The sequence below is a fragment of the Sprattus sprattus genome, assembly GCF_963457725.1.
Source record: "Sprattus sprattus genome assembly, chromosome: 4".
NCBI lineage: Eukaryota > Metazoa > Chordata > Actinopteri > Clupeiformes > Clupeidae > Sprattus > Sprattus sprattus.
The window spans coordinates 25,355,908-25,380,294 of record NC_137923.1 but is presented as its reverse complement, the minus strand read 5'-3'; positions in this window follow the sequence as shown (position 1 = coordinate 25,380,294).

Here is a 24,387-nt window from a genome sequence, read left to right as displayed (position 1 = left end):
GGATTTTTTTGTGTTCTAGTTTGGATGGTAAGTTATTTAAAAAACAAACTCGTTGGGTTTTGGGCGTACTAAATAATTAACACTGTCCCTCCATGCAGTAGGCCACCTGAGAAGCTGTCAAGGTGCTCGTCCTTGGCTGTTGCCTTCCTTCCATTGAAACCTGCCCTCCATTAGAATCGGGCTGCCTCCAGACTTTCCTCCTCCTCTTCATTGTGCAGTAAATGTTTACGTTGTGCCTGGAACTGGCATAGGTTACATTAAATTTACTGGCAATGTTACATTCATTAATTTAAACAAAATGCAGCATCAGCCTCAAGTTTCTTCTTCTCTCTGAACCTTTCCATCAACCTTTTCTCTTTTTGGGACCTTGCTCTTTTTTATTTTGAATTGCTATCTTAATATCAGCTCGTATTAGTAACATACAGAAACTGCATAACCCTTTCCCCCAATCACTCCCCCGCGCTCACTCATTTTCACCTGGGCCTGGCCAGAAATGCTGCTGTCGGACGTGCTGCCAGACAGACATGGAGGAAGTGTGTTGTTGCTGTGACTTTGTGCCACTGCCCAGGATGGTGCCGTTAAATCCTGCTCTCATGCTGTTACAGGCCTTTCCACTCTATTTAACAGCCCTATTTAACACAGCACACAATCTGAGACCATGTTTTTAGGCCTCGAAGTAGGTTATTTTGTTGTTGTTGATTCACTGCATTACCAAGAGTGAGCTGGTAGGTGAGTGGAGGGTGTTTATATTTAGGGTCTGTATCTTTCCTTCTATCTCTCTCTCTCTCTCTGTCTCTCTCATCTGATGTCAGCTCTCTTCCTGTCTTTTTTTCACCCCTCTCTCTGCGCATATCAGCAGGATTAAAAGTGTCTACAGCTTCTCAAGGCTAATTAGGCAGCAGGCTTTAGTGTTGGAGGAAAATGAAGACGGCTCAGTTGGGGGACAGGGCTATCTGTTTGACAAGGATTACAGCTGACTGAATAATTTACTTCACAGGAGGTCCTGACGATACTTTTACAAATCCACATGCTCCTCAATCTCATGCTGCTCTGACATCCATTGTGTTCCTCGCTGCCATCACCTCTCTGTAATTTTGACTTTTCCTTTTAAAACTTTTCGAAGGGTAAGATGCAGGTCAATCAAACCTGCCTAAATCTGGTTTGCTTGTGTTGGTATCGAACCTGCTTGGTTAGTTTATCTGCCACGGCACGTCATAAAACGTGACAAGTCCCCAGTTATCTAGGGAGCGTAACATTCCACTACTTTATTGATCAGAACCTATTTGGTGGCCATTTATTTGCCACTGTCTGACAAAAGACCCCGTCAACAGTTAGGTACAAGTATCGACTAAACCTTGCTCAATCAAACCTGCCTGAAATGGTTTGCTGAGGAAATATCACAGCACGTGCTCACAGCACAAGCTGTGCTTCTATCCATTATATTTCTAATGATATTTGTAGGCAACTCACTGTTTAATTTGTGTCGGGATGTATGCTGAGAAACATTTGAGTACTTCAGGCTATAAGGCATTGTTGTAAAACAGTCGGTCTTAAGACTAATCTTGGAGTTCTGGACATGTGACATATTTGCTGTAGACAAGGTGCGATGCATTTTAATTAGTGCAGTCCAATGCTCTACTGCCAAATGTAACTGCCAATGTGTGTGTGTGTGTGTGTGTGTGTGTGTGTGTGTGTGTGTGTGTGTGTGTGTGTGTGTGTGTGTGTGTGTGTCTGTCTGTCTGAGAGAGAGGAGAGTAGGGAGGAGTGAGAAAGAAAGAAACACTCTGTGTGTGAGAGAGGGGGGTCTCCTGAGAACCCCCAGAACAAGGCTGTGTATTTCACTTCTCAAGGTGTGCTGTTCCAGTCTCCTCTTCAATAATTAAGCACAGCATTGTTCATTCTGGAGAGAGGGTCTGTACCCGAGACAAATTGTGTTGAAAATATGGTATTAAGAACTGGTGCTACAGTCATGCAAAGCTGACAGTACATTAGTGGACAATATCATTTGGGTTTCAAAGACAATTTAGTTTTATATTTCCCTGCCACTTGTGGTGAATTAGGTGGTCTTATTTTAAGCTCTCTTCAACCATTGGGTACATGTTGCTCCTAAATTTACATCTCAAAGTTGAGTGACATAATTCTCATGGGAAATACAATGGGAAAGACCTGCAGTAATTTAACCGATCAGCCAATAATCCTGGCAGCCCATCTCTCAATCAACAAATCAATCAACCGACCAAATGATCAGTCAGTCACTAAATCAGTCTGTCAATCAAGGTTAAAAATCAAGATGTTCAAATCTTGCTTATTTTAAGATGTGCAAGGTGTAAACACTGAGGACCTCTTTCAATCGCTTCTCTAGTATCACAGCTTCATGACACTATTGGTGTGTAATTCATTTCACAGCTCTACTCTTCATCTTCACAGCTTCATGGCACTATTGGTGTGTAATTCATTTCACAGCTCTACTCTTCATCTTCACAGCTTCATGGCACTATTGGTGTGTAATTCTTTTCCAATGCTACACACAAAGACATTTCTTTTTTTTCTTTTACAATTAATGGAATTGTATGGTGTGTTATTATAGCTTAATCTATAAGGGACAGCTGGCCATTCATCTTTCCTGTCACCAGATCTGGTATGTTTAACCAAAGGCATGGTTGGTTCCAGTTTCTATAGTAACCAAAAAGAATGATGCCTTGGTAACGTGGCTGTCCAGATGGAATCTTTGGTGACCATCGGCATCAACACCAACACTGACCAAAAACTGAACTGGAATTGAAAAGGAAAAGGAATAAGGAAATCCATCAAACCACTGCACAGATGCATAATGGATGTATGCTTGTGATATGATCTACCTAGAATACTGTATCCTTGTGAATTATATTCATGTATATACGTACTCCATTAGAATTGGCAGTGGTTATCACGCAGCTAGTGTTGGTTATATGTAGAGTGTAGAATTTGTGTGTGTTGTACTATGAGTTTTCTTAGCTTTGCAGATGAATTTACAATTAACAGGATACAGTCTCAGAAAGCATGTGCAATGGTGAACATAAGTATGACAGTAACATCATTATGGATCCCTTGCTTTGCACATATTATATTGTATTCTACCGTATGTGTGTGTTTGTGTGCTGACTTCTGAGGTTGATATATATATGACATTTGACATGATATGACGACGTCTGTCTTCCAGTCTTTCCTTTCTGGCACTTACTCTGGGCACACTCTCCGCAGTTCTCTCTTTAAAACAATCCAGCCTGAGGACCTCTGCCTTTAAGATGTGTTACACTTCTATGGCAGGCTGGTCTTACCGATGTATCTATCTCTCTCTCTCTCTCACTGGGGGGTATTTTTTGCAAGATTTCATTCGAAAATAGAAAGGACTGACTTCGACCTGCTGGAGGGCTTTGACGTTCCCTTTATGATTATGTTCATGAGTTGCTTGCCAGTGAGTCTGTTGGCCTTAGTGTTTAAAAACAAAGTCCAATGCACTAAAGCCACTGGGCTATGCACTGCTGCCTTTCTATGCAGCACATACTCCCACAGCTATATAACCATGACACTACAATACAAATCATTTACGCCTGTTAGAAAAGAAGAAAGATAATTACCCTGTCAACCTTTTCACTATTGGACATTACTTCTCAGCAGATGGGTATATTCATAGTACATGGAGAACTGTGCCGTTAATAACTCTTTATTCATATAAGAAATGTAATTTTCTTGGTGTAATTTTCTTTAATGATCTTATTACCTGGTAAGTATGTCTTGCTCAGCAACAATGTGAGTCCATGGAAATTTAATCTCACAGAAAACACTCTGTCCCCAAAACATCTGAGGCATATGGAGTGGATTTCATGCCACCAACTTTGGGATGAGGGGTAAAACCATCACCACAGCGTAGTGTTGTACAGAGTGCAGCACGCAGACACCAGACCATGTGGAAATGAGGGACAGGAAAAGGCATTGCTTTTCACTGCGCAAAAAGAAGAGAAGGTGCCACAATGAAGAGCTAAATCATGTCAGTGATTTGCATCTTGTTTATCTACCATCCAGGGAAAACAATGAGAGGAACGAGGAAATTGCGCCATTCCTGCAACAAAATGCTGAAATTGTTCCACCAGCAAATCTTAGTTTTGTCATCTTGTCGTGAAGTTGTGCTGCAGTGCTATTTGCAGACATAGGGCTGGGAATATGGAAACAGATCAATGCCATAAATATTTTGTAATCTGTAATATAGATTTTGTATATGTAACATAGATTTAGTATCTGTGAAACCATCTACACTTTCAAAACCTATCTTCACTTTCAAAATGTATTTACAGATACAGATTTCAAATACGAAATGTATCTACACTTTGAAAAACTATCTACACTTTCAAAAACTATTTACACTTTCAAAAACTATCTTCACTTTCAAAATCTATTTGCAGATACGGATTTCAGTTACGCATTACGGATAGGGATACGAATTTCTGTTACGAATTACAAAATCTTTTTGGCACTGTCTTTACTGCCTTTCTAAAGAGCCAATCAGAGCTTTTGGCAGATTTTCTAAAGCGCCAATCAACACATTGTATCCTCTACTGACTAGCCAATCAGCGCTAGCTTGCTGGCAACTGCTGCTGGCCCGCTCATTATTCAATAGTTATAACCTAAATCTGCCACCGCTCTGCCTAGGGAGAGATCTGGGGTCTCCCCCGCACGGTTTGAATACAATTCGGTGTACGAACACCGTGGGGGAAGTTAAACAAGCATGCCTTATGTCTGGCCCAAAGGGCTGATGAACACCTGTACTATTTAGTTAATCTTAGGCTCTGGCGATTCAGAGATCGCTTGGCTGCAGAACGCATTGTAACTAAGAAATTGGTCTCATATATCTCTTCCACTGAGACGCTAGAAAACTCGCTTCCACACAAAATACACAATAAAACGTTTTCAAGGACTTCAGAAAAGGGTTACAAATAGCCTACCCCAAAGTGCCATGAAAAGAAACGAAAATGACATTACAAGGTGGTTTTGAAATCAGGCTGGTCATTATCCAGCTGTTGAGGATGCACTTAACGGTATACCCCCACCATCACTTTGCATGTGTCTGGAGAACAAGACAATAGCAGTCTGTCTGCTAAATGTTCTCATCGTGATAATGGGTCATATGAATACTGTTCATTGTTAACTTAATTAAATGTGAATAGGAGATCGGTCACGAAAATGCTAACGTTAGCTTTCGTTAGCTACCTAAGCAGATCCTAATATCTTACATACAACGACAAGGATCTTTGAAACAGGTGTAACGAAGTGTGGAGTGAAAACCACTGACTATGATTGTGCGTTTTACAATGACTTTATTAACAACTCCAAATAAAGGACTTCTTACTTGTGCCATTTCTCGGTCTCTGATCCATGACTGCTGCATACACCGTTTCACTCAACTTTCCCAGTTACCAGCAAGCTAGCGCCGCTGATTGGCTAGTCAGTACAGGATGCAATGTGTTGATTGGCGCTCTAGAAAATCTGCCAAAAGCGCTGATTGGCTCTTCAGAAAGGAAGTAAAGACAGTGCCAAAAAGATTTTGTAATTCGTAACAGAAATCCGTAACTCGTACTTCAAATCCGTATCCGTCTCCGTATCCGTAATGCGTAACTGAAATCCGTAACTGAAATCCATATCTGCAGATAGATTTTGAAAGTGAAGATAGTTTTTGTAAGTGTAGATAGTTTTTGAAAGTGTAGATACATTTCGTATTTGAAATCCGTATCTGTAAATAGATTTTGAAAGTGAATTAGTTTTTGAAAGTGTAGATACATTTCGTATTTTAAATCCGTATCTGTAGATAGGTTTTGAAAGTGTAGATGGTTTCACAGATACAAAATCTATATTACAGATTACAAAATATTTATGGCATTGATCTGATTCCATATGGGAATGCCATCGACAGTTTCCTCTCGGCAGACTAATAGACACCGCTTCAGGGAGGCGAAATATATTGAGTTTGTGGTTTTTCAGGTTTTTGTCGCCCTATGAACGATACAAAGCCTTTTTGGCATGGGCAATTATCAAAACAAACGTTAAAAAAGTGCATCTTTCCCCACGGGTATATGCTTGGTGACAACCCCATCCCGGCCTAAAGGACTGTGATTGGATAGTGATTCGATTTCTGCATGTACTTTTCAAAAAAGAAAATGTAGAGTCTGTAGAGCATCAGAGAAAACCAAAGATGTCTTTCCTTTTTGCTGCAGGAATGAAATTCAATTGTGAGCAATAAAATCCCTTGGTAGCTGAACAAAATGCAAATCAATGAAATCATTTTGCATTTCATGGTGAAACATTCTCTTCACATCACACAGTGAAAAGTGCTGTAAAGCACTACTTTGTAGCAATTCTTTTACCCGGCGTCCCAAAGTTGTGTTGCATTTCAAGGTGGCGCGAAATCCGCTATCTAGAGGCAAACAGTGTCTCCACTCCAGGCAATCACTGACTTCCTCTTTACCTGACAGCATGAGGAGTAGTAGCAGGACTAGAGGAGATGGAAATTAGTTTGAAACAGAAAAAAACAACAGCACAAACATATGCAGTATTCTCGATGCCCAAGCGAGAAACTCAGAATATGAATCTGGGGCCGTATTCACAAAGAATCTTAGGGCTAAAAGTAGCTCATAAGTGGCGAATTTAGGAGAAACTCCTAAAAATAATGGGCGTGTCAGTCTTAAATGTAGGACTCCTAATTTTTTTTACTAAGAGCAATTCACAAAATATTTTATCCCTAAAAGTAGCACCTAAGTCTAGGACAGCTTAAAACTCCTCATGAGGACTCCTAAGTCACTAAGACCTATTCACAAAAAATCGTAAGATGGCTGCAGCCGACTTGGAATTGATAAAAGACATTGCTTAAACCGTGAAGGTATTAATATTGTCGTAGAATTAGCGCGGGATGCAATGACGCCTTTAAACAACGATGTGTCCCGAAGTGAAATGTTTGGAAACATAAAGATAGGCTATTTGGCTTCGCGGAAAACGCAAATGACGACACTGGGGATCATCATTCAGCCGTTTAATTCATCAAACTATCAACGCACTGTAGACCCCACATCATCCAACAGTTGGATGTATATGACTTGTGCATTTCAACGCAGAGCGGTCTGCAGCAGGTTTTTGAGAACTTACCAGCTGGATGCCGCTGGGGTGACAGTGGCTATTGGTCCTGGGACCAGTAGGCTTTCGCTGAGGCTATACGTTTCACGTTCGTTTCGCTTTGATCAATTAAGATTGGAGGGCTTAAAGGGCCGCATGTGCTGATATTTGAAGTGGTCAAGGGCTGGAAATATAATAGCCTTACAGTTTGCTGGGTGCTTTAATTATTACTGCCTTGATTACATGCAATTGCCATATTTTATATTGATCGCTTTATATTTCTCTTAACGTGCAAAGTGTCATTCCCGTTGGATGCACAAACTTGTCATCATGCGTGTGCATTCTGCTAACTGCACTGTCCATAACTATTTAATATGACTTAATTTGAAGCCTAGGTTATTCTCTTATTTTCAGTCGATATAGTGGGATTGTTAGAGAGACGTCACGAATGAGTTTTTAATGAGAGAGCCTGTCAACAACCAATCACCGTCCTCACCCCTTCTAAACTCGTGCATGAGAAGCGACGTCATCCATAGCAACGGAGTTTTTATCTTAAGCTTAGGAGTTGGTATTATCCTTAGTATGAGTAGGTCTCAGAGCCGTTGTGAATCACTTTTAAGAAATTACTCCTACGTAAAAGGTTTTAGCGCGAGTTAGGAGCACTCCTAGTGGTAAGATAAAAGGCTTTGTGAATACGGCCCCTGATCAGCAAGCAAACTCTGGCTGCTTCTCACCCTCCTCTCCCCTCCAGGAATCACTTGGCCCAATCACCCAGACTTACACGGAATGCACAGAGAAACCACGACCCCACATCAAGTGTGGAACACGTAAATATTCTCGCCTTGCTCAACAACCCCCCAACCCCCCACCCCCCGCCCTCCGCCCTCACACAAATGGTGGACCACCAGTGAGAAGGTGGTTTGGGGTTGCTTGAGCAGGTATGGTTTGATTGATGTGTTCCATCGATTTTCCTCTTCTCCTGTCCTGCGGCTACTGGCCAGGCCTGGGTAATGGAGCATGACGGTTTGATCCTGTTACTCTCTGATTCCTCAACCTCCAGAAACCCCCTTAAAGAACAGGCCTGATCGCGGCACAAGAGAAGGAGGTATACAGACAGGACTTTCCACAGCTGGTAGTCTTTAAATGCCCTTTTGTTGGATTATGGTTAACTCATAGAAGAGACATTATTTAGAAATTCTCATCTGTGTTGTAAGTTCTCATCAGAGATTTCTGTTGCAACTCAGTCCAGTGCCATGTTGCATTTCCTTTAGAAATCTTTATGAAGTGGAAGTTGTTTCCTCCTGGAAAATGTGCTTGTTGTGCATCTTGCAGAATCTGGGACAATATTTGGGGATCGTTCAGCTTGTTAAACAACAACTTCCTAAATGAGGTTCAGACTACAAAGGAACAGGGATCCCAGCATCCCAACAGGACAAACTTCAAATGCGTGTGTGTGTGTGTGTGTGTGTGTGTGTATGGGGCGGAGCACTCTTTCTCTCTCATGCTCTCTACAAACACACACACACACACACACACACACACACACACACTCACACGTGTAGACAAACTCTCCACCAAATACATGCCACCTGTGAACACAAACACCCACCCCCACACACACACACACAGAAAATAAAATATGACCTAAAACTGTAAGATGAAGACAGTCATGATTTATCACTCCACCAGCTAGTAAATTACACCCTAAGGAAATGGCAACGTGCTGTCACATATCCATGTAAAAATGCTAGGGAGTCATCCCACTGCCGTGGGCTTCACCTGGAAGTGATACATGGCCCTATGACAGATACTGCCAGCAGACTTGGAGGAGTCTGAGATTATCGGCATGGAAGAAATATGCTTGACCTACAATGGCTCTGTGATTAAAAATGAATGAGGTGATATATGGCCTGAATTATTCTGAGAGGCTCCATTAAAACGTGAACATTGATCTTTCTCTGGCGATCCCCAAAGGGGCCTGGGCTCTTTTTCCAGGCTTTAAGGGTATCTTAAAGGCACGTTACTGTCAGGAAATTACAATAGTGTGATGTAACAAAATGATTCTACTGTTGCATATCTGAGTAATACGTTTGTGAGTTTTGAGTTTCAGAGGTCAAGCGTCTTTCTGATTAATTCGTGCTTAGGAAACACATGAGTGAAGTCATGGGACATGTCATGGGACACTCGAATCAGTTACAGTGGTGCACAACCACAAACAAACATGTGAGGCTAGGAAAGCATGAGGGCACAGGGAGTCACCGGCCTGCATTAAGCAAGACTCCTTCCCTTCATTCTCCCTGTCTCAGAGCAAGGGAGACTCCTTCCCTTCGTTCTCCCTGTCTCAGAGCAAGGGAGACTCCTTCCCTTCGTTCTCCCTGTCTCGGAGCAAGGGAGACTCCTTCCCTTCATCCTCCCTCCGTCTCAGCCATCTGTCTGAAACTGACATTGTCAATGAAAAATCCATTATACCAACCATCTCTCTCTGTTGTTCTCTCTCTCTCTCTCTCTCTCTCTCTCTCTCTCTCTTGCTCTCTGATAGATGCTTCCTCTACCAAACCCTAACATGCAGCTGCAGCAGGTGACTCAGCGTTATGACAGTGAGACGGCGGATATTCGGGGGATCGCTTTGTGGGAGTGCAGAGATGATGGAGCAGCAGAACAAAATTCAATCAGACTTTTCTCTCTCTCTTTCTTTTTTTACAAACAGCACAGAGTGGGTTTTCCCCTCGTTCCCTCATTCATTTAAAAGGGCAAACCGGGTAAGGGGGGGGGGATTTGTCAGGCTGGCATTTGCTGGCAGAGCAGCTGGCACACTGAGCTGCCAGCCTCCACTCTGACTCTCTGACATCCAGGGTCAAGGCCCAAGCTCAGGAGCCAATGCCCAGGAAGCAGCACTGGCTGTGTGAGGCCCTGTCCGCATCCTAGCCTCTCAGCTCCACTGTGCGCATTAAAGGAGGGAAAAGGCAATGTGGCAATGGTATTTATTTATATGTCTTCGGGAGAGGTCTCCAGCCAGGGCCAAGCTACCCCACCAATAACGTCTTGAGTAGTCCATTAACAGTAAGACCTGGCAACCATGGGGGGAGATAAATCAACACTATGGGGGTTGTCTCTGAGGATCTGTCATTACACAGTAAGACCAGAGACTAAAAGGTTTCCCTCTCTCTCACTCTCTCTGGCACAGAATTCCAGACGTGGGGGGTAATGGATCATGTATCCTCCATAATTGATCATTTTGACCTAAGTAATTGGATAAAAAACAGAGAGTTTGGCCATTAATCAGTTTTCAGTGAAAGGTATAATTGTAACACACACACACACACACGAGACAGCGAGAGAGAGAGAGAGGCACACTCACAAGGGCACAAACACATACTCTCTCTCTCTCTCTGTCTCTCTTTCTTACACACACACACACACACACACACAAACACACACACACACACACACACACACACACACACACACACAACCAATATACACAAAGATAAACTTTGCATACGCAGCTGTGGACCCCTTGCTGCACTGTCTGAATACGAGCAGGGTGTCTGGTGCCCAGAGATCACCAGACCCCTCACCAGCACAAAGGGAAGGCCTTAACTCTTGGAGCTTACACACTGTGAGGCTACAGGTTGTCCCCCTCACCAACGCAAATATAGGTTTTAGCTTATCAATTTACAGGTCCATCTCATCGACATAGTTTCCCCATAATAAAAAATAAACCATATAAATCATGACAATCACTTGATCTGTAACATCAAGATTCAATGGTCTATTGGTAATGTAGACTAGTTTCATATTGCACAGAGAATGGTGCTGAGCTTAAACCAACATGAGCATGGAGGACAGAGGAAGATCTTGTCATGTGCTAAGTAGAGACAGGGGATGGCTGATTTGCATGCACATATAGGGCTTCGTTGACAGCTGTCAGTAGTTGCACAGCTGATCAATACCAAAATGGTCTTGACTGGAGATGCAGTATGTACAGGACTATACATTTTACACAGAGAGCAGGTTACAAGCGGAGAGGAGAGAGCAAGAATATTCATGTCAGTTCTCTTCCTTTTTAATCCATTCAACTCATGTTTCTAAAGCACTTTCAGACAAAGAACCTGTGGAAGAGCTGTGGTACTTTGCCTTTTCAAAGATCGAGGACCATTGTGAAAACAACTTGTGCTTGAAAAGATGAGTCATATTGATGCTTGTCATGTCAGTATTCACAATGTGTTGCAGCTATTCATTTGACTGTCAGTGGACAATAAGCCTTTCATTTTTAATTTAATCTAACTGCCTGTATCTTTGGTTTGGAACTATTGTGCATCAATGTGTAAATGTAGAGACCAGATTCCAATTGGCATTTTGACATCGATTGGAGCTACGTATTATGTGAGTAATGCCATAATAATAATTTAATAAATATTTGTTCCTTGACTAGGACTTGTGCTTCTCATTTATTTCTCATGATTTGTATGATGTTCAAAAATGTAAAGCTGCCTTTTTTTCCAGGAATTCTCATGAAGGCCATTTCCCATGTGAGTTTTAGTGACACTGAAGACGTGATTCAGAGAGAGTGTGATTTCAGCATGGCCAAGGACACTGCCACTGTCCAAATTAAAAGAGACTCCATCGATGACCTCTTGTGTAACCCTTTTCTTGATTCTTCAGTATGTGGGAGACAGTGAGTGTGTTTGTGTGGTCTTAAATATATACAACGTGTGCATGTGAGTGAAAGAGAAAGAGAGACAGAGAGAAAGAGAGAGAAAAGAGGAAAACATTTTGTGAGTGTGTGTGTGTACATCATGTTTGTACTTCATGCAGCCTGCTCATGCTTTTTTAATGCTGCAGATCCCGCAGGCCATCTTCTTTCTCTTCCTGCAGTGTCCATGAAGTATTTCTGAGTCCAGCCAACATGCCAGCCAGCTTCAGTCCCACACCAGCCTTTCCCCTTTCCCAGTTCTCATTTCTCCTGTTTCCCACATCTGTGACCCCTCATCACATATGTTCTTTAAATATCAGCGCCAATTCCAAATGGTTGGTTATTATCTGAAGTTCCCTTTCCGGCCTGTCAATTAGAAACTTTGTACTCGTGCAATTAGAGTGGGGGAGATTGGGTGCTTTTGTGTGCACGCGTGCGTGCGTGCGTGCGTGCGTGCGTGTGTGCGTGCATTCTCTGCAGTGTGTGTTCTGTTGAGCTTTAATGTCAAGATGTGACATGGTAATTGGTTTGATATGGAAGGTAAGGAAAGATGTAAAGTGGCGCATGAGTTTTTCATTAACAGCCTCTCACAGATGTGTGGAGACATGTGAACAAACACACAAACACAGACAAAAACAATGTACACACATATACACACGCACTCGTACAAACATAGAGATACATATGCCATGCAGACTTAACGAGAGAACATGCATTAATGCCTGGATTTATTTACATGAAAAAACAAACAAAACATTGCTATGTTTAATCCATGGCTCATTAGGGTAACAATCTAAATGTCATACCAGCTTGTAATGATGCCACCAGTATAGAAGCAGCCATGGATGCGTGGTTTTGCATTTAGACAACTCGAATTGCTGCTTCTTCTCCTGAGGGGCCTTGTCCCCGGTAAAAATTAAATATATTGTATTAGATTCAATATAAATGCAAATCTAATAATTAAAAGTACATTTCTACCTCAGTAGTACTTCACTGTACTAAATTAGCACTAACTAACACTTAAATTGATATTTGTATTCAGATAACATATACTACCCAACAAATATAGAGAAGTGTTTTATCATTGCATTACTTAATAGTGTATCTATTCAATAGACTATCACTTCAATTGTCAAGTTGTTGGAGTTGTTGTTTGTTACACTTTTCTCCAACTTGAAAAAGAGACTGAATACATGGAGGATTAGGATAACTGGATTCCACTCAAATGACTGAATAACTGAGTCCCAGGCAGTATTACGTTTCCACTTTTCCTTTTCTTTTTATTTTCAGTTAAGCAGCATTAGCAGCATTCAATGATTTCACTGATGAGCTCAAATATACATTGCTGTAGAAAAGTACACTTTGGAATGTCAAAGGTTTAGTTTTTAACCAACTCAAGTGTACACAAATTAAAGTGCAAATTCGTACAAGTAAACCGCAGCAATTACAATTTACAAGTGCTTGTAGTTAAAATGCATAAAGTAGCCTACAATTGATATATAAATGTCAACTGCAGCCTCACCGTGCAATCTCACTTCGGAACACAAACAAAGTAGGCCTACGCCAATTTACTAAACACCCCCTCACAATGCTCAGTATAAATAACAGTTCGCAGTATAAACAAACAACATAGCATGCCCACTCGCAACCAGTCGCTGCAGTTCCAAACTATTAATAGCACCAAACAACGATGCAGGAGCAGAAGCAGACTTCGATGGAAGTCAGATTTGAAGTTCATTATCTTACCGGCTGACTCTCCAGACCTCGTAGACTTTTTCAGGTTTGCACAAAACTCCATAAACACAGCACGAGCGAGTTCTTTCCAGCATTTCCTGTGCCGTTTCAAAACTCTCTCGTACACGATTTAAAGTGGAAAAAGTCACCACCACTTTCAGTTTTCCCCCCATGTATTTTTTCTTAAAATTCCAAATTGAAGTTTAAAACACGATTTGACTCGACATCTATTTTTTTTATGTATTTTCATATAGGCCTACTATTATCAAGTGTACCTCATGGCATTTGCAGATAGCCTACACTTTAAACTCATTCTTAATTTCATAAATGTATTCAAAGGTATTATTTAAAAAAAGGTTTAAATTTGGGCCCTTTAAAATGTTCGGGAAAAAATACGTTTAATTAGAAAGTCATTTAAGTGAGATTCCATCTCTGTGTTTGGGTTTACACATGTTCTGTGGTGATCAGCAAAGAAATAACCACAGGACCTTTCTGAGACATGCCTATGTTCTCCAAGGGCATCACACTGTGCCATTTCTCTATTCTGAGCATAGTTGATCAAGCAACGGAACAATTGAAGCTCTGACAATGGAATCCAGCTGTTTTCACATGTGTGATCGCTACATGAAGTGACCAGTCAAACGTATATCCATATATTTGCATATAGAAATATGTTCATCGGAATTGCATGAGCTTACTCTCTGTTGTCATGATGGAATTCTCTACTGTCTTCGCATTAGACTTCAGTTCATCCAACAACTTAAACCTGAAAACAGCAGGTTTAGCAAGCACTTAGGCTGACATGAAAAAATTAGCAGAGTAATTAAGGTAAATATCATTGAACACTGTGGAGTATGGGGTTTGTGTGGTAAAGGGCACATTAGAGCCTCATATATTAATCATTAAAATATCATTGCACTTGACTAACAATCTACATTAGCTCTTAATATTGACATCAAACTCCGGGCTTATGTGTGATTATGCTAAGTGTCTAAAATCTGCCTTAAGGCTAAGTAACCTTGTTCAACATCACTGAGGAAACACAGTAACTCATGCACATTGTTATTCTGGATTTGAGTTGGACACATTCAGTTGTCACTAAAACGTAAAAGTTGTCACTGTAATAAAACAACATGTTAACACGCACGTGTCTAGATTTCCTCCATTGTCAAAATAGAAAAGCAGTGACGTTTGTTACTAAAGCCAATAAAGCCTTTACCCCACGGCTATGTTCCTGTGGATGATCGGATCAGAGCACAGCTCTCCAGGGGCGGTACTAGGAGTTTTTCTTAAAATTCTGGCAGATAAATGCACAATTTTAATGCAGTTTGAGACTGCAGCACACGTTACTTGAAACTCATATAGACATTTACCCATCTTGCTTTCCTGGCTCTGCATGGGAGGATGTTTGTTTTTCAAGCCCTTCACCTGTAAAGAATTGATCATGCATACATTTCTAAATCACACAAACTGACTGTTTGCGCAGGCATCAGTAACCACATCAGTTGAATAATAGACAGAGACCTCTCAGCCAATTAGACACAAATATTTCCACATATGCTCCTATAAACCTATTGTTATTGCCTCCATTTATTGAAGAAAATGAATAATAACACTGACATCTTCTTTTACTGACGTTCAGTTAAGTTGTGTCAAACCGCTCTAAGTGGAGAATTATTGGAGGCTACATGGTAAATGACACAAACTTGGAGTAATTTAAAAAAAAAAAACTAAAAAAGATTTGAGGCTTTTGAGAAAGCCACCCCCTCACTCCGCCCTTACAACTCTTCCCTTTAGAGAGAACAGCGGCTGTCCTCTTGCTGGACCCACAAAGTCTTCATTTGAAATCAATGGAGATGCTTCAATCGTTCTCAGTGCGAATATTGATCATGATTAACTAGGTTTTGAAAACCCACTTGAGAATGCCTCCTTGAGCATACACGGATGTGAAGACTCACAGGCAAACATTAGAGAACACACACACGCACAACTTATATGCAATGGACTGTGAGAATTCGCTTGTGGGAATGAATTGGCCAGATTGATTACCAATGGATGCCCTGCAAAGTGTCTACAAGGACCATCATTAAAGGGGGAAATGTCAGACCTACAGTACATACCAGGTACATAAATATCACATAATTCAATAACTTTATGAGCACCACATGGACAATACAAAACGGTTAATTGAAATAAATGAAGTGGTTCATGGAAAAATATTTTATTTCCTGATGCATGTAATAAGAGAGCTGCAAACCAGTTAATGAACCAGTCTTCTTTATACATGCTTCTGATGTGAACAAATGAACGGCCTCTTCAGCAAGTGATTTAGGTAGAATTTTAAATGAGACATATTAGAATTATTATTTTTAGGTATTATTAAGTGTGTTCTGGCACACACTTTGTCCTGTCTCCTCACCTTCATGAGAGTTGGTGTCCTATAATTTCATGCTGTCATGCTACTACAAGTTATAACTGTCATGACAGCACTCAGAATTTCAGATGTTTATATTACCTGTTTTTATCATACATATTTTAACCTGTCCTGACAATTTCTGATTATATCAACAGGACTTGACATCACTTGCCACTAACTGTCAGTTATGAAAGGATACTGTATCTTTCATGACACATTCATGACATGATAGTCTTATGACAGAAGATTCAAAGAAAATGTTACAGCATAGCTAGACTCTGCTTTGACTTTACAGTGATCAAAAGTCAAAAGCAATATTGAATGGAGTGGCTCAACATTGGCCACCATTCCTCTCAAATCAATGCTTTCCGAAAAAGGTGCTGATCATTTTCCAGAATCATCCAATCTCACAGAGTGCTTCAAGGATAGTTGTTTGGTTTGGTCAGTAAGTGTTGTTCCATCACAACCATTCTGCCAAGTCTAGATTAGACAAATATAGGGTTGGTGCAAGGGAGAGAGAGAAAGAGACAGACAGTAAAACACTGATAGATGGCATTGACATTGCCTACTGCTGTCAAAGCCTATGTTTTTTATTTATTTATATATTTCCTGACTGTTTCCATAGCAAAACCTACACACCCCTGTCCAGTTGTTGAAATATGCATTGTTGTGTCACAATTGGTTGACCTTGTCAAATGCTCTCCTGTTTCTGCCTGAACATGGACAAAAAGACTCAAAACTACATTAATTCACAACCTATTTACAATAAAAATTCAGGTAAAATGTAATGATGATGTAATGACAGAAATTTGCAATACAATGCCATCTTGAATAGTAAGTGTATTTTAACGTGCAAGGGTTGTGGAGCTTCCATGTACATAATTAAAGAGACTCAGAGTTGGTTCCCATCTTGCTTTGCATTAGGGTGGCATGGATAACTGTGGTCTGTGTTCTGAGTTAGAATTTAGTGTGTATTGCCCTCCTTTTCTGTCCAGTAAAAAGTGAATGACTTCTTATTTCACCTATGTCCTCTGTGGTAATGCTGTGTCTGTGTTAGCCCTTCCTGGGCCATATTTTTTAGGCGAAACGGTAGCGCATGTGCACTGTTGCACGCGCATTAAAACGAGCAAATAGAAGGTTAATGGGTGCAGTCGGTGCATGCAGAACTGAACAGATGAGTGAAAGCCAATGGTGTAGCACAGTACAGCATACGACACGTGTCGCGGTTTGTCACCAGCCAGTTGTGCACTGCCTTGTATCCTCCCACCATTACTTTGCTTGTATTACTAAAACTCCTCATGGACCAACACCATAATCAAACACATATAACATTCCCAATATCAATTAAAGTCGGGCTCTAAACATAACTCATCAAAATTAAACAAATACAATTCCCATACACTTGGCAAAGCAGCCACTCTCTCTTCATCTCATTCTATATCCTGTTGCTAATGCTTATGGAAACGGGGGAGGGTCTGTCCTGTGACGACAACCAGAAGAGGCAGAAGAGCCATCATACATACTGATACTGATATTGATATTACCTACTGTAAATTACTTACCTAAATGTATCTCCTAATCTGTTTATCAAATTGATGTCTTCTAACAAAATGTTCTTTCTCTTATAGCATGACCTTTGCTCGCAAATGCTGATGGATGTGGAAACATTGTTCCTCATCACCATATCCATCAAGTATATGCATTTTGACAGCCGGACTGTACCCACTCACTTTGCTTCTTTCTTCCCCTCCTAGTATACACTATTCTAGTGTCTCCACCTGATCTACTCGTAGAACCCCTTGGCCCACATGTACACATTCGCACCATACTGTCATACACTTCATCTACACCATTGTCTATGTTAGCATTTTTGTTTGTTTTAGGGGGGGTTCAGGCACTGGGCTTTGTAAAGCTCCTTGAGACATTTTTGTTTTGGTGCTGTATAAATAAAATGTTATTGAATTTAGCTGAGCATTGAATCAACGCGATAAAAGTGAAAAGAAATGTTATTATTGTGTATTTACATCATGGTTGACATTCATTTACTGTTTGCTGAGCATTTAATTAAAGCCGGACAAATTAGACCTCTTCCCAGACGAACAAATCTTTGAAGGGGTTTTACCTTTTAAGCATGCCAGGATATATGTTAACTTTGCTGCAGCTCCTCCAGGACCAGGGATTGGGTGTATTATTGTCCCTGGGGGACAGGGGAGGCAGCAGCACTGGGAGCTTCAGGACCAGCTGCCTGTATCACCTCGGCTGAATCGGGAGCTGACGCCGACACAGACAGTGTGCAGCCAGAGCGACTCCAGGAGCATATTTGTCTGAGTGCACTGCACACGGGTCCCCGGAAGCTGCCCTGGCTGTGGCAGAGTGAGTAGAAGATGTCCTGCAGTCTCGCGGCATTGCCAGGCCACCCTGAAGGACAGCAAGGAAGAGGAAGCAACTCAACGAGCCACCATTTCCCAGCGTTGAAGAGGGGACACAAAGAACAGCGGGGCAATCCACTGAGGGGTGTTATCGCTATGATGCACCTGGGCCTGGCACCAGTGCCTTAAAACTCCCGCACCCCAGCCACCATTAAACAGAAGAGGGGTGGCACAGTGGGAACTGCTGATAAACTCAAATGAAAAACTCATTAAACACAGCAACAGCAGCATAATCATTAACATTAAATGTATCTTTCTACCTTTAGAAGTTTTCCTTCCAAGTTCTACTGGCAGAGAAGTCCTTGATGAGGTCAGAAAAATCCGATTTCATTTTCCACCTAGTATGTCTTTAAAGGCTCATCGACTTTATTTAGCATGCAGGGTCGTTAGCAGGATTTGAAGCAGCAACAACAGGTGAGGCAATTCCTTGGGTGGTTGGTCTTTGCCATAGCTAATCCCGTTGCAGTGCCTAACCATGGATCTTTGTTAAGTAGATAAAGACGCTTTGGCAGCCTTGAAATATTATTAAAGTGTTGCGCTATTTTGTGCGATGCTGTCGAGTAAAAATTAAATGACCTTATAAACTTGGCTGTTCCTACCCAATCAGATGCTTCATTTTTTAAAGGCACCCAGTGCAACTTTCGAGGCTTAAAAATAAACATTCAATTTCTAGTCTTTTTTACACGTAGTAGGTTTCAATAACTCCATACCATTACATATCGACATTCAAGGAGCAAAGATGAGACGTCGTTGTGTGGTGAGAATTGATAGAAAATCGTAAACAACAACAATCGCCGCCATTTTCTTTCTTTATTGTTGCCACCAATAAATAAAGCAGGATTCCAGTCAATGGAAAAATGGCCTCTCCCCACCGGCGATTGTTGTTGTTTACGATTTTCTATCAGTACTCACCACACAACGACATCTCATCTTTGCTCCTTGAACGATTTTTTGTCTCTGATATACATTTTAACAAAAGCTGGGTGGGCCAATCCCTGGCTCAGTGGGTTCACTGTATTACTGAAACGTCGAAAACAAGTGGATAACAAATCCGGTGGAAACTTGCTATCAATGGGCTATGCTCCACTATGGAGTAAGAAGGCCACAACAACATTTAAACAAAATTAAAAAATACTTTAGCCAATCTAAGGCCCTTGTAAATATGGGGCCTATGCTGCAGGCCAAAATTCAGCACCCATGCATCCTTGGGCTGGATGTGTCGGCCAGGAGGGGGGCTATGGTGGATGTGTGCGGAGCCAAGCTACTTCTGGGCACTGAAGCCGCGGCACTACGAACCGCTAGCAGACACTTCCGAGCTTGAGGGGTGTCGATGCTCCACGCCACTGCCTAGGGCCTGGAGGGGGACCAGAAAAACCAGCCGCGTTCGCCACTGGTGTGCTTCACCGACATCTTTTTGGCCAGATGAGGACTGTACATGCACTAACCTGGCCCAGCATGACGTTGGAGATGGAGACATTGGAGATACACTCCCCATCCACCTTCACCCTCGTAACCTGCCCTTAGATAAGCGAGCAGCTGCTGAGCAGAAGATCCAGGATGGCAGAGGCAGCCGTCATGGAACCCAACAGCTGTCCCTGGGCTACAAGGAGAAATATGTCACCTTACTCCTACCTGCCTTCACATCTCGAAGACGCCCCTGATAAAGTATTCCCACAGTTTAGCAGTTTATCATCAATCCCCCCCCCAGACCCCCGTACTCTTTAAAAACAAAACAAAAGTTCAATACCGTGGAATAGAAGGCTTGTACCCTTTTGACGAACTGTTTTTATTCAGCACTCCTCTGGATTTCTTCCTATTTCCAACTGTTTTTTTGATGAATCAAAACCGAAATCAATACAGCCCAACCGTACTACTGTGGAAGAGGAGAGAAAAGCGACTCTACACACGTTTATAGATCTATCCAATTGGTCAACTCGTGTTTATTTTCATGCGCAACACAACAGGAACAGCACAAGGAACATACTCTTTGTTATTACACCACGGCCATTCACAACGTTGCCTTGGAAACCAACATGGTGCTTTAACCGGAGGAAAAGCTCGGGCTGGCCCCGGCATATAATAAAAGGAGGCCTTAAGTAATAAAATTCTCTTTTGTTGCCATCTGTCTTCTTAATTTCATCTTTTATGCTTTGATGTACTGTTTGGTCCTTTGTCTTATTTTCTCCTGTTTTCCCTCCTCTCTTTGGCTTGTCCCCAGACTCACACAGTAAAGCAGTTTTCAGTGGCTGCGCTTATTGTGTGCAGGTTTGAACACACCCTGTAGTTATTCTTATCTGGCAGCTGCACTGAGAGCATCTCTGAGAAATGGATGAGGCCTGTCCGACTTTGTCAGTGCAAAGTGACTTTGTGTCTGTATACTTGTGGTGTGTGTGAGAATGAGATCAAGGCAAGGAAAAGAAAGATAATTAAAATGGAGCAGTAAAAATAGAGAAGGAATAAATGTGAGAGAGAGGAAGAGGGAAAGTAGGAAACCAGGATGAAAGCAATGAAGAAATAGCCAGTAAAGGCATCAGACAGATAAATAAGACATGAAGTCCTGAGTTGTTGGATTCTGTGCTCTTCTGTTCCACCAACCATGGACAATCATGCCTTTGTCAGTGTTTGAATGATAAATAGTATTGATTCATCTTGAGGGCAGATGGACTGTATCTATTTTAAATCTAACCCAGTACTTAGAACAATAGCCCTGGACACATTTTTTTTCATGCTTGGGTATCATCATTGCTGGGTAATACCTCTGATAATACATTTGTGACGAATGTTGCATTAGAAGGAAAAGATGAGGAACTTGAGACATGGAACTGCATTGCAGGCGAGCAGTATTATTAAATTAGGTAATATATATGTGTGAGCTTGAGCCTATGGGCTTTCTGTAACCTAATCCAGGGCCTCCCTCAACGGTTGGTCAGCATTGCAGCGAAGTGAAGTAATAACTTCTCCCAAAGGCAGAGTTATAAATACTGAACCACAGTGTTAAATGGGAAATACCTGTGTAGGCATCAAAACCTTTCTCAGTAAGAGTATAAGGATAAGGATAAGGATTCTCTCAGGCGTACAAGAGGGAGGAAATCAAGATTCCACGTTTTTTTTCCCCTTCTTTCTTTTTTGAGTACATCCAATTCAATGCAAATCTCTTATGATTGGCCAAGTAAAGAAGGGGTTTATCTCCAATGCTGAGAAGGTGGGATAGGAGACTTCAATAGGATAAGATAAGAAGCAGTCTTCCTGTTTTACAGGAGAACTGAAGGCAGTGGGGCTTTTTAATGCCAACATGAAGAACCGCATATTCCTGTTAGACGTTGTAGAGCAATATTAAGGGCTGACTCTTTTAGTTTGTGTTGTCATCATATTGCATGCACCTCTTAAGCATATAACAGGTTTAGTTGCAGCCATTATGAATTAAACTAAGCATGAACCCCGAAAACTTAGATGCTTTTGCCTGCTGAAAATAAATGTTTGGAAGTCTCTTTTTCAGTAGCCACCTCCATTATGTATTAGTCCTTATTACTGCATTAGAGCTGAATGGTTTTTATTTATTTATTTTGATGTAAATGAAAATAAAGTTCAAATAGACTAGTCACCATATTGCACCCTTGGTTTCAGACGTGAGCAGAAACTTGCATGCATCTGCCCAGTGGTTTGACTTGATTACACCAATTTAATTTAATTTAATTTAATTTAATTTTCTGACATTTACACTCTGTTTATTTAGTTTTGTTTTCTGATTAAACAAAGTCACGTAATGCCTTAAACAAAGGTTGTTAAACAGTGCATTACGTACTTAATATAGATGTTTAGTTTTAGTTAATGCTTTGAGAACAAATAAATATAAATTAAATTCACATGGATGCAGTGGTGTAAACATCCTAGCACATTCCCGGGGAGGAGTACATCATGTGACGCATACTTATTTTTTTTCTGAAGCAAGCCATCATGCCATGATCCATTCTCTTCAAATTTGTCAGGAGCTCCATGAAGTCATCACCATCTTGCATGAAACAGGGTAATGTACAGTTGACTACATTGAGAATGTCATATGACATGTGTATGATCACTATATGTGGGCGTTTCTTTTATCATCATCACTGCACACTGCACTGATTGACTGTCAACCTGCTTGATCATTGTGTACTGGACATTCATATAAAGTAGGAGTAATGGTTACTCATAAGTTACTCAATAACCTTCATGTGATCCAAAAATATAATCATATACGATGAACATTTTAAGAAGAGATTTAATTTGATAATCTGATCATTTGCCATCAGTTATCCACACAGAGTACCTCAACCCAGACTTATATGCGAGTAATTGACTCCAGTGAACCACATTTACACTTCACATGAATAAATGTCAAAGTGAGACAGTGCAGTCATATTTAGATTCGTTTTCTCCTTACCTCTACAGTAAGGGCAAAGCCTCTGTCATATTGATGAGGCCATTCATTTGGAAGATCATTTGCATTTCTAACCATACTGAAATACTGTTTAACCCCACGGGTGCCTGGCAAATGAAGTATTTAAACGTCACAAGGCATTCCAGTCAGCCATCTGTGCATTCCTTTACAGGAGCACTGCAAGAGCTGTGAACCTCTAATGTGTTGAATTAAAGACTCCTCTTGGCCGACGATCAAAATGTTTCAGATCAAACAGACCTGAAGTGAGTATCAACTCTGCCCAGTTAGAGAAAAATGAAGATGGACAGAGACATTGCTCTAAAGGATACATACAAAAACAAACAATTTAATTTGATGTAATGAAATAATCATCACATGCCAAATTTACAGAGGGCCCAGCCTTGCTTTATTTCGCCTCCAGGCAATGTCAAGGGTCAGTGTCTAAGCGTGCTATACCCAAAGAACTGATTTAGAACATTAATCCTATCTTCTATGCTCTTGCCTGGTTTGTAATTTCTAACAACCCCCAAAGAAGAGTAACATTATTTGATGACATCACTTAGCTGAGGATGCAAAATGTGTTAAATGAGTTAGCACTGGCTTCAGCAGAGAGGTCTGAAGCTCCCTAATCAGAGACAAATGAAGACGGATGGAAACATCATTCCAGATGGAGCTGTCCTAGATGTTGTCTGCCACACCTCCCCCATCATCGTGAAATGACACGCATCAAAGCTTTGCATCATTATGTTTACTTTATTTGTGAATCCCCAACAGCCTAAAATAGCCACTTTTGAAGTGGAGGTCACAGGCCTTTGTAATAAAATGACATAACTCAATGTATCTGGTGCTTGTTCAAAATCACTCCCTTTGGCAGTGAAAGCCAGAGTGTCCGGCCACACATCAACAAATTTGATTCACTCGGCGGTAAACATATGAAGTGATACTGGCCACGTTCATCCTTTATTTCTTCTTCATCTTTTGCCTTCGTCCTGTTTTTCTCTTTGTGTGCTTTGAGTTTGGACAGAGTTCAACAGAAAATGAGCAGATTCTTTCAAAAAATAACTGAAGCCTTAAAGAAAGGTACAACATCCATCAAGGCATAGTAAGGACATAAAAAAACAGCAAGTCCTTGGGTCGAATGGGTGCCATTATCATACCACACCACACAGTAGAACCTGTAAAATATATGTATATACATGAGGCAAGAGCCATGTAATATAGCCGAGGAGCCAGTAGAAGTTAACCAACTGATCACTGATTACTTAATGAAAAACAATAACACTTTTAATATTTAATATATATATATTCAGATGTATATACTTATTTTAATGGCATCAATTAAGGACAGCGATTAAGCGAGTGAGAGAGAGGATGCTATGGAACAGGCTAGATAGATTAGAAACACACTGAGGCAAGGATCAGTCTTGGATTCCTTTTTTGTCTGAAAATAAAATCCCACAAGAGGGATTCTCTGCCACAGGACGGAGAAGCCCACAGAATACATTTGTCATCTAGGGTGGGAAACAGACTTTGTGTAGGATATTTAGTTCTCTCTCTC